We start from the raw sequence: 11,855 nt of genomic DNA, 5'->3' as shown, positions 1-11,855 counted from the left end.
TTTAAAAAAAAATTGCATTTAAGATAAAAAATAAAATGTTGTCTGTCAATATGCTCAATTCACAATTACTTAAGAAATGAGTCTGAGATGATTCACTTTATCATGCCACATTATCCTGCTGGAAGTAGCCATCAGAAGATTGGTACACTGTGTTCATAAGGACATAAGGTCAGCAACAATGCTGAGGTAGGCTGTCTCATTTATTTGATGCTAAATTGGTATTAAGTGGCCCAAAGTGTGGCAATAAATATCCCCCAAATAGATGGTACAAATAGATCAGGCTCAGTATGACCTAATTATAGACTCTTACATTTTAGCTTGAATTGATTTATTTAATTAAAGTACGCTAGATTACTGTGTATGCCATTAGCAATGGCAAATGTTATGTAAAAAAATACACAATATAATTTATTTCAAAAATTAGTTTTAATCAGAATCAGTTGGTAAAATGTGAATCACAATCAGCAAGGTAAAATGTGCATTCCTAGCACAGTGCTCCTTGGGATTTTTTAAAGCTTGGGAAATCTTTTTGTTTCCAAATCCAGCTTTAAACTTCTCCACAACAGTGTCTCGGACCTGTCTGATGTGTTCCTTGTTCTTCATGATGCTCTCTGCACTTTAAACAGACCTCTGAGGAGATCACAGAGCAGGTGCATTTATCGGGAGACTTGATTACACACAGGTGGATTCTATTTAGTATCATTAAGGTCGACAGTGGATCATTCAGAGATCCTCACTGAACTTCTGGGGAGAGTTTGCTGCACTGAAAGTAAAAGGGGCCGATTCGTTTTGCACACCCCATTCTTCAGTTTTTCACTTCATGATTGGGTAAAACTAGTTGTTGATTCTTCACTAAAAACTGTTAATGTTCGATGCCTGAAATGTGGCAAGAGTTTGAGATTTTCAAGAGAGCAGATTATTTTTGGAGGGCAAACTGTAACTGGGCTGATATCTAAGGAGAGCTCTGACAGGGTTTCACTTGCCAATAACGTGCATTTATAACATAAGTTTTAGTGGTTGTAGAAGTAATAGAAAACACAGATCTGGGAACTGGAATTCTAGCAGCACTCCTACATTATTCTCTACATTTTCTCTCCGTTGTCCTTTCTTTTACAGTAAATGGTATCGGCATCTCAGATTTGTTTACCAAGCTTTCCTGTCTGACCCTTCAAAACAATCTACCATCAACAGCATTGTGTTGTAGAAGCTTTTATGAAAGAGCCTTTTTTTGGGAGTTTTTACAGCACATTTTGGAGTTTTTACGGCACTAGTGTCTCGTTTTTTTGGCAGTAGGCTGGCAGGAAAGGGGGTATGAGAGAGGGAGAGACATGCGGCCAAGGATGCGAACCCGGGTCATCCATGTCAAGGACTAAGGAATCTTTCTGTACATGGGTTTTGTGGGCTAAACACTGGGCAACCAAAGCACGCCCTTATGCAACAAACTTTTAAACAATTTTCCCAACATTTATGGAGAACAGCAAAGTTGCTCTTTTGTAGTTTTTATTATTTTCACCTATAAACATAGAAAAAGTCAGCAGCCTTTTGAAATGTTCTGTAGTATGGTATAAATCAAGATTCTCCAGAACATATCTCCAAAGCCTGCTATTTTCTGTAACACAAGTTGTGCTACCCACAGTAATTGCTGATAAAAAGTCTAAAGACTGTTTTAGAGTTTTCATATTTCTTTATGCTATTGCTAGTTTTAAATCTGTGGTAAACCATTGTTTTACAGCAACTCCTCTCTCACATATACAATATTGCATCTTCTAATATGTTTTCTTAAAGACTGTTTAGGACAGGAAGCTACAAAAAGTTAAATGACCATAAACTCAATGTAAACCCCTAGCTATTATTATTTTATGCTTATTTTATTTATTTGTTTATTTATTTATATGTTTGTTTCCCTTGTTTTATTTTTATTTATTTTTTACATTATATGTCTCATTTTTTTTAAATTATAATGTCACCAACTGCTGTGTATCTTTGTTTGATGTTTGAATTACTCTGTATTGTTACAGGGAATTGCCAATAAAGCAAAAAAAAAACATTATAGATGTAGCTGTTCTCTCGAGTCCTTCCGTATAACAATGACCTCGTATGTGATTGGAGGAGCTATACTCAGAAGAACTTTATCTCCAGTTCCTTTGTTTGGATTTTGCTGGTACGTGATCAATGGCTGGACGACGTCTCGCGTTCAACACGCCTTCCCCCCAGATTCCACATACTCTGTCAGCGCTCCGCTCCACTCCGCCCCGCTGACATACATCGTGCGGAGCGCTTGTCTTTCATGGAAATCAATGAGAGCTGTTCCACATCCACTGCTACTCCTCCGCATGTCTCCATCCACGTACGTCTTCTCCGTCCGTCACCGACAAATTACGGAGCCGAGCTATTTTTTGCTCCGCTCCGGTCTGGCCAGGTCGAGATCCGCAATTGCAACAGGAAAAAGAACATCTACAAATTCCGGTTCGTCAAATTAAAATATAGCAGCAACAGATCGGTGACAAGAAATTATAGCACAATTCTCATATATAAAAAAAAAAAAAAACTAACACCGTTTATTTAAATGATTGGATCCAAACTATTGGTTATTCACCAACGAGGAAGCAGATTTCTCATCTCCATCAAAATATTTATTTTATACCGAGGGACTTAAACTTTAATCAAATCCATTCAAAAGAAACTTCTTATTACAGGAATGAAAAGAGAAGCTGAGTTTGGGAGTAGAGAACAAGTTCATTCAAAAAAAGCAGTTTTGAATTATCCTTATCCCCGTTACAAAAATCTACAAAAATATATATATATATTTGGACAAAAACTGAACATATGCTGGATAATGGTGGGATTTTTTTAATATGTTATATTAAATTAAGCTTTCACAGGAATGAGTGACTCTAATTTAATGCTATTTTAATGCTATTAGAAAAGATTTTAATGCCATCAACAAGAACCATGTACACAAGTTATTAGTGTACATGAGATAGGAAGGAGCTGTAAGCACAGTTCCATGACTCCTGTATGTATGTAAACACACACACACACACATATATACGTATATATATATCCTCTAGCTTTTTCTCCACCTGGAGCTTCCTTTCCGAACATACGGCTTTATGATCAGTTCCATGCAAATTAATAGCGATATAATATATCTGACGAAATTGTTTTTATAAGCATTTTTTATTAAAGAATTTTAAATACTTCGATAAACATATTTAAATAATTTTAGTGCCAATTAAGGCCTTGATTAAAAAAAAAAAAAATGAATGAATTGTAATTATTTTTAATGATCCGCGGAAACCCTGGTTCATCTCGCGCATGCTCTCTATGATCTCCAAGAAACTCAGAGCAGAGCGGTCTGGAGCCACAGTGGAGGATGTATGCTTTGCTTTGTGCAGGCAGTCTGGAGTGCAGCGGGGCGGAGCGGAGCGCTGACGGAGTATGTGGGATTTCGGGGTAAAACTTCTCTTGGACGCGATGGCGACTCTGCAGTCGAGCAACTGTGCGGGAGAGACGAACTCAAAGAAGAGAAGCTACCGGTAAATATATGTTCGATTACTGCCTGCTAAGCTAAAAGCAGCCTAGCCTAAGCTATGGCTAATAGCAGCCTAGCCTAAAGCTACGGCTAACAGCAGTCTAGCCTAAAGCTACGGCTAATAGTAGCCTTGCAAGAACAAGCTTTATTAAAGTGTATTTTTTGTGATTCACAGGAAGCAGTACGCTGTCTTCACAACTCGGAGACAAATTGCAGGCGCTATGAACCGGAGCAAGGGTAAGATTTAAAGAATATGCTTTCATTCTGCGGTAAAAGGAAATAGATATGGATGGATACCGATCATAACTGTACATTTTGTTTTCACAGCCTAATCTCGCCTCACAATGAGGCGGTGACCTCCTATTATTCATACCACTCTCATTTAATTGTTTTCCAGCTGCCTGTAAGACGTATTATGAGACGGTACGCAGGAGCTTCAGATATACGCAGCCTGAGAACACGCTGCGCGCGGAATCTGCCAAGCATTCAGAAAAGAAAGAGAGTAAGACTTTATTTGGTGACTATTTTTCAGGTGCATTGATAGATGTGTTGTGTCCATATGCAGTGCATCCCATCGCATAGTGCTGATTCATTGTTTTTTTTTTTTTTTTTTTTTCACAGCTGCTGGAATCGAGGCAGAGTGTGCTAGCTGATGAGGAAGTGGAACTCTGGAATGGCCGCCGCCATTTCGTAGGCCGGATCTCTCTGAACTCTGTGTTAAGCTGCAGTCCCGGTTAGAAGCGATGCCGAAGTACAGGGCCACGCACAGTAGGCGTCTGCACATCTGACCTGCCTCGGAGGGAATGCTGCCAGTTACCTCCAACCCCGAGGAAGCAAACAGACCGTTCACGGACTTGTAATTTTTGGATACGCGTTGTATATAGTTGTGTGTGTTTTAATAAAGCTCTTTCTTTGCATAAACTGGCAAATGTTCATTTCCTGTAAGAATTCATTCATGTCCTTGATGGTAGCCTTATAATTGTGTAGTAGTGTAGGATAACATAAATACACAGCATATGAATAAATAAATATATAAATATATATATATTTATGTGTGTATATATATATATATATATATATATATATATATATATATATATATATATATACACATAAATATATATATATATATATATATATATATATATATATATATATATATATATATATATATATATATATATATATATATTTATGTAAATTTATATGTTAATATATATATATATATATATATATATATATATATATATATATGCCAACCAATCACGAGCGACTTTACTTGTTTAAAAAGAAGTGGTTCCTTCCAATACTCAGTAAGAAAATTAAAGCCTGGCATGGCCACATGTGGTTTTGCTGCCAATCACGAGCGATTTTACTTGTTTGAGAATAGTGGTTTCAGCCAATACTGAGTAGGTTATTCAAGCCAGACCTGGCGAGCGGCGCGGGTTCGCTGCATTCATATGCTAATTAGGGCCATTAGTACAGCTGATCGCTCTCCACATACGTCAGAGTCCGTTCCCGACAATTTGTGGCACTGACAAACGGGGACGAGCGCGGGTTACAAATTGTCAGAAACTGACGAAAATCAGGGAGATCTGCGGGAGTTTACGGGTTTTCTCTAAACGGGATGCAACTACTTTAGCCAACACCTTTACATCAGCATTAAGCAAAGATAATGGTCTGTATGAACCACATGAGGTTGGATCCTTGTCCTTCTTGAGAAGGAGAGCAATAGTGGCTTGTCTCAGGGTTGGTGGTAATAACCCACCTTCCAAGGATTCATAGAATACTGATAAAAGCAGCGGTGCCAATTTACCAATAAAAGTTTTGAAAAATTCAATCGGAAATCCGTCGGGGCCTGGGGCTTTGTTAGATTGCATAGCCTTAATTGCATTTGATACTTCTTCAAGGGAGAGTGGGGAGTCCAAATGCCTGGCAGTATTAGTGTCAATGACAGGATTCGACAGATTCTGAAGAAATTTGTTCATTTCTGTGTTGTTTGTAGGAAATTTAGACTTATATAATGAGGAATAAAATGATTTAAAAATAGCATTGATTTCCAGGGGATCTGTAGTAATAGTGTCACAACTGTTTTTAATACTAGGTATCAAGGAGTTTTACAGTTCAACTGTAACTGTAAAACTCCCTGCATAATTATAATAAAGCAATTTATATACATGAAACAAGTGTAGCGGTATGGCAATTGCCATACCGCTACACTTATGAAAGTAAAATCTGTTGGGCTCCTTTTGGCATCAAGACAATTATTCTTATTGCCACCTTGCCAGACAGGACACTGTAAAAAAAAAAAATAATAATACTAGGTATCAGACAGGAAGTGGCCTGTCGCCTTAATTGATGTGCCATTAAACAACTTGCCTTGTCGCCATGTTCATAACATGAGCCACGACTAGCAACAAGCGCTCTGCCTCTTTAGAGATGAGATCAAATTCTGCTTGCAAATCAACACGATGCTTAAGCAATTCCGGAGAAGGGTTTAGTGCATGTCTTCGATCAAGGTTACTAATCTCAGATGCAAGTACATCAAGCCTAGCATTAATCTTTTTATTAGAAAGAGCAGAATATTAAATAATTTGACCTCTCAGGTAACATTTAAGTGTCTCCCATAACAATGAATAAGAAGAGGAGTCATTACGATTGAAAGATAGGAACTCATCAATAGAGTTTGAAATGAGTTCACAAAATTCTTTGTCTGCCAAAAGAAGAGAATTAAATCTCCAAAGTGGTGGGCTAAGTTTATAGGTAGAGAACTGAATATCTAATAATAAAGGTGAGTGTTTAGATATTACAATACCTAAATAGTCAGAAGAATTTACACATGAATCAAGCGTACTGTCAATAAAAAAGTAATCAATCCTAGAATATGATTGATGTACCTGAGAGAAGAAAGAAAAATTTTTAACAGAGGGATTGCGAGATCTCCATGCATCAATAAGACCATTCTGTTTCATAAAATCAGAAAATGTTTTAGACATAGCAGATTGAGTCAGATTGCGAGGATTAGACCGATCCAAGATCGGGTCAAAAACACAATTTAGATCTCCTCCAAGGATCAGTGGGTGTGTATTCAAAAAGGGGATGTTACTCAGCAATCTGTTAGCAAATTCAACATCATCAAAGTTCGGAGCATATACATTAACCAACAAAACCTTTCCTTGCATTAGGGTACCAGCAACCATGAGGTATCTGCCATTCCTATCAGCGATAACGTCAGTGGATGAGAACTGAACTTTTTTGTTAGTTAAAATGGCTACTCCTCTAGCTTTCGAATTAAAGTTAGAGTGGAAGACTTGGCCCACCCAAGGGCAATGTAATCTAAAGTGAACTTTAGTACGAAGGTGAGTCTCCTGTAAAAATACTAAATCAGAGTTTAAACGTTTCAAATGTGCAAAAACCTTAGATCTCTTAACAGGATTATGCTGCATTCACACCGGGGGCAGCTGGCGCGACAGAAGCGAGTTTACATGCAAAGTCAATGGTTGACGCGCGTCAAGGCGCAGCAAAAGGTCCCGCGGCGCGTTTTGAGCAGCAGGCGCAGCGCGTCTGAGCAGCTGAAGCAGCGCGTCAGGCGCGTTTAAGCATCTGACGCGCGTGACGCGCCGCAAACGCGCTGCTGCTCGAGATGGAAAAATTTAATTTTTGCTGCTCGACGCGCCGCGTCAACCAAACAGAGAGAAGCTCCGCCAAATGACGTAGCTGTGTTTTCAGACTGGAGGGAAAGACGGAGAAAACCCGGGAATTTGCGAAAATGGAAGAAAAATTGATCATTGCTGTTTGCTCTCATCCAGTAATTTATGATCAATCAAGTTACGAATATAGAGACAAGAGCAGAAAGGACATGGCATGGAAAAGGATTAGTGAGGAAATCGGACTCTCTGGTAAGTTATCCAGGCTTTTACAATGTTAAACATACACTTTCAATATATTGCTAATTTCATGCTGCTCAATAAATGTTTGTTCAGAGGATGTATGCAGGAAGAGGTGGAAAACCTTGAGGGACACATATGTGAGGGAGGTTAAAAAAGAAAAAGAAAGAAAGAGAAGTGGTGCAGCAGCAGGGACAGCACAGAGGTGGAAATATCTAGCGGTCCTGTCCTTCCTTGAACCCTTCGTCACTCCACGAGAGACCACTAGCAACATGCAGGGAAGGGTCGAGGAGGAGCAGGCCGCTGAGTACAGCCACCCAGAGGAGCCAGAGGAGTATTCAGGGCTATCTGATGCCAGAGGTTTGTTTAGTGAGACAGTTAAAAATGATCCGGTTTCATCTCCTCTGTTTAATTTATAGTTGTTCATATTATTAAATTGTTTTAATATATTGACAGAAAGCTTGCTGAGCTGTCTGCCTCTTCCTCTGAGCTGGCTGGACCATCCTCTGCTCCTGGACCATCCTCTGCTCCTGGACCATCCTCTGCTCCATCATCATCAGGTGTGTATGGAATCAGTAAGGTACTGTCTCCTCTTCTGTTTGTTGTTGTGCAGTGAAACACCAGATAAAATGAGACCTTATTTTGTGATCCCCAAAATCGTATATTCTGCTCTAATTATACTGTCTGCTTTTAAGGTCCATCGAAGAAGAGGGTCCGGAAAAGGCAGCATGTTGAGCCCACAGAATTTGAGAGGGAGATGTTGGAGGTCCTGAAATCTAAATCCACATCTGACCCCTGCTGTGAGGACAATTATTTTCTGCGTTCTCTGCTTCCTCTCCTGAAAAAGGTTCCACCAGAGTCAAAGGACTTTGTAAAATTTCAAATTCATAAGTTATTGTATGAAAGCAGCACTGTCACGCTTAATCTGGAACCATCAGAGTAATTTTTTTTTAACATAAAATAGGTGGCACTTTTTGCAGGAGAGGAAACAGACATTTTCCTGTTTTTTTTTTTTCCTTTTTGTTCACGTTGTATGTCTGTGTTGAATTAATGTTTGTTCAAAATCTGTTTTAATAAATATTTTATGAATTTACATTTGGTTTAATTATTTAAACTATCACTTTGATCTTTCATTTGTCAGTTCTTTTAAATAGTTGAAGTGAATTAAAATATTTATATTTTACAGTATTATTCATTTAAAGATGAAACATTTTGATAAAATGATAGATTCAGGAGCCACAAATCACTAACATCGTCTTTAATTAATTTTCCCAAAAACTTTTAAGTGAACTGTAACAACGGTCTTGGTTTTGCTTGTGGTTATGCTGTGATTAACCAGGAGCAGGAGTCAGAAACAGTACCAGGAAGCTACTTTCTGCAAAGAGGAGGGAGACAAACAGCATAACATATAAATGTTTTCAACACAATCATGTTAACAAGAAAGGAAAATGATTAAGTTATATAGAAACTAGGCTCTTGAAGTTTTGGTGGGTGGCTCTTAAAAGAGCCGTTGTGCGTCAGTCCTGTGGAGGACATGACTACTCAGTTGGCTGCCATGGAACTGCTCCCTCCTCACAGAAGTAGGCCATGAATGCCTCTCTGGCATCAGTTGCCTCTCTTGCTGCATGGTTTGCTCCCATGCGCCCCACATCTGGAAGGGGATCTTCCTTTGTTCCAGCTCCACTCAGTGCAGGTACATGCCCATTTGCCCTTATGAAATTGTGAAGAACACAAGTGGCCTTCACACATTTCTCCACAACCTCTGGGTAGATCTCCAGCTGACGGCGAAACATCCTCCACTGGCCAGACCAAATCCCGAACGCATCTTCCACCACCAGACGAGCGCGTGACAGACGATAATTGAAGATGCGCTGCTCTTTGGTGAGGCCGCCGCTTCCAGGAAATGGCCGCATCAAATTTCGCCGTAGTAGTCGTAGTGGGAACGCCTCATCTGCCACAATCACATGGGGCTGGGGTCCTCTGTGGTCAGCTCTGGGGAGGTGCTGGTCAGGTGGAAAATTCAGCGTGCCCTCACGCAGAGCCTGGCCAAACGTGGAATTGGCCAAGATCCCACCATCACTTGTTCTCCCATAACCCCCAACATCTATCACCCGGAACCTGTAATGGGCATCAACAAGGGCTAAAAGGACCAATGAGTATTCTCCCTTGTAATTAAAAAAGAGAGAACCTGAGTTGGGAGGTGCTTTTAGCTTTACATGTTTGCCATCCAGAGCACCACAGCAGAGAGGGAAGTTCCACCGCCTCCAAAAATCCTCAGCAATGGACCTCCACTCATCTTCTCCAGGCACAGCCATAAACTCTCCCACAAGGCAGTCCCAGATGGCTGTAACAACATCTGGGATAATGATGGAGACAGTGGAAATACCCACCCGGAAGCTGCTGGCAATTGACCTGTATGAGTCACCAGTTGCAAGAAACCTGAATTAAATAAACAGAAAAAAAACACATTATCTATCTCATTTATTTTAAGAAAATGCAGATAATTACACACACACATACAGTATATATATATATAGACATATATATAGATATAGATACACACACATATACATATATATATATATATATATATATATATATATATATATATATATATATATATATATATATATATATATATATATATATATAAATCTATATCGACATCTCTCTCTCTCTCTCTCTCTCTCTCTATATATATATATATATATATATATATATATATGTATATGTGTGTATATATATATATATATATATAGAGAGAGAGAGAGAGAGAGAGAGAGAGAGAGAGAGCAATATCTATATATATATATATATATCTATATAGATATATATATATATATATCTATATATATATATATATATATATATATATATATATATATATATATATATATATATATATATATATATATATATATCTATATAGATATATAGATATATATATATATATATATATATATATATGAGCTACAAATTCATCAAAGTGTTTAAAAAATACCTTCAGCATGTTATACTTTAACTAAAATAAGCCCTCCTTAATTGTTATCACAGCAATGAAATAATTATTTTTTTTCAGCACCGATACGAGCCTTCTTTCTCACTAACCTGAGACAGATGGACAGGCGCTCTTCAGCTGAAATTGACCGTCTGTAGTTTGTGTCCTGGTAGGTGATGCGGGCACCAATGCGGGACAGCAGGTCATCAAACTGGGCTGGGGTGAGACGATGGTAGCGCTGGAAGCGACCCTCGTCGGCTCGGAGTTCCTGGAGTAGATGGTGAAACTCTCCACAAACTAAACGCCTCTGAATTGTTTTGTGAATCCAGATATCACGACGACGCGCCCGAAAACGGCGTTCTCTAGCTTTATTTATTAAAATAAGCCAGGCGACTCTCTCAATTTCTTCCGCCATTGTTCCAGGCAAAGAAAGGATAGTGAAGCTCCGCCCAACACGCGTCAGACCCACTTTTGGACCGCGCAGCGAGAGCAGCAAAGCTGCTTCAGACGCGTGTCAGAATTCACTGGTACAAGCAGCAAAAAATGAAGCAGCAGACGCGATTTTGCTGCTTTTGCTGCGTCCGGTCTGAACGTAGCATTACCCATACCTCTGATATGCCAACTGACAAACCTGAGAGGTGTGCCTGACCCAGCAATGCTGGGATCTATATTGCCATTAACCATTAGAAAAAACAACAACAAACATGTAAATGTTTGTAGAGAGCCGAGGTGGGACACCATCCCCTAACAAACCCCCAAACACAAATACACCCAAAGTCCCCATATAACCACAGAACAAAGGAGACAGCAGTGTTTCCCACAATAACCAAAAGTTGTCCACAGTAGCGTTGAACAAGCAAAAGTACAAGAGGAAAAAAATCCTCACGCCGATTTTGACATTATTTAACAGTGTGCGCGCAATAAAAACACGTTAAATTGAAAAAGCTCACATATTATCTCATCTTGAGGTGAAAGTTTCAACAGAACAAGGAAAGTGACATTCTTAATAACACAAATAACACATAGATCAGATGGCTATAGACAAGCACGTGAAATACAGATCAACAAATAACAGCTGGCCCTCAGGCTGGTCCAGATACAGTGGGGCAAAAAAGTATTTAGTCAGCCACCAATAGTGCAAGTTCTCCCACTCAAAAAGATGAGAGAGGCCGGTAATTTTTATCATAGATATACCTCAACTATGAGAGACAAAATGAGAAAAAAAAATCCAGAAAATCACATTGTCTGATTTTTAAAGAATTTATTTGCAAAATATGGTGGAAAATAAGTATTTGGTCAGTTACAAACAAGCAAGATTTCTGGCTCTCACAGACCTGTAACTTCTTCTGTAAGAGGCTCCTCTGTCCTCCACTCGTTACCTTCATTAATGGCACCTGTTTGAACCCGTTATCAGTATAAAAGACACCTGTCCACA

At 38.9% G+C, this 11,855-nt stretch overlaps 1 long non-coding RNA gene across 1 annotated transcript; it reads left to right on the top strand.

Annotated features, from left to right (window-relative positions):
- The first annotated feature begins 3,725 nt into the window (after positions 1 to 3,725).
- LOC119798384 lies at positions 3,726 to 4,210 on the top strand. The gene is made up of 3 exons (XR_005282711.1): positions 3,726 to 3,772; positions 3,933 to 4,037; positions 4,157 to 4,210. It is a non-coding gene; the product is annotated as an uncharacterized LOC119798384 (long non-coding RNA).
- Positions 4,211 to 11,855: the final 7,645 nt, after the last annotated feature.

Source organism: Cyprinodon tularosa, unplaced genomic scaffold (assembly GCF_016077235.1).
Source record: "Cyprinodon tularosa strain WSP-4 unplaced genomic scaffold, ASM1607723v1 ctg620, whole genome shotgun sequence".
NCBI classification, from domain to species: domain Eukaryota; kingdom Metazoa; phylum Chordata; class Actinopteri; order Cyprinodontiformes; family Cyprinodontidae; genus Cyprinodon; species Cyprinodon tularosa.
This window is presented reverse-complemented; position numbering and strand designations above follow the sequence as displayed.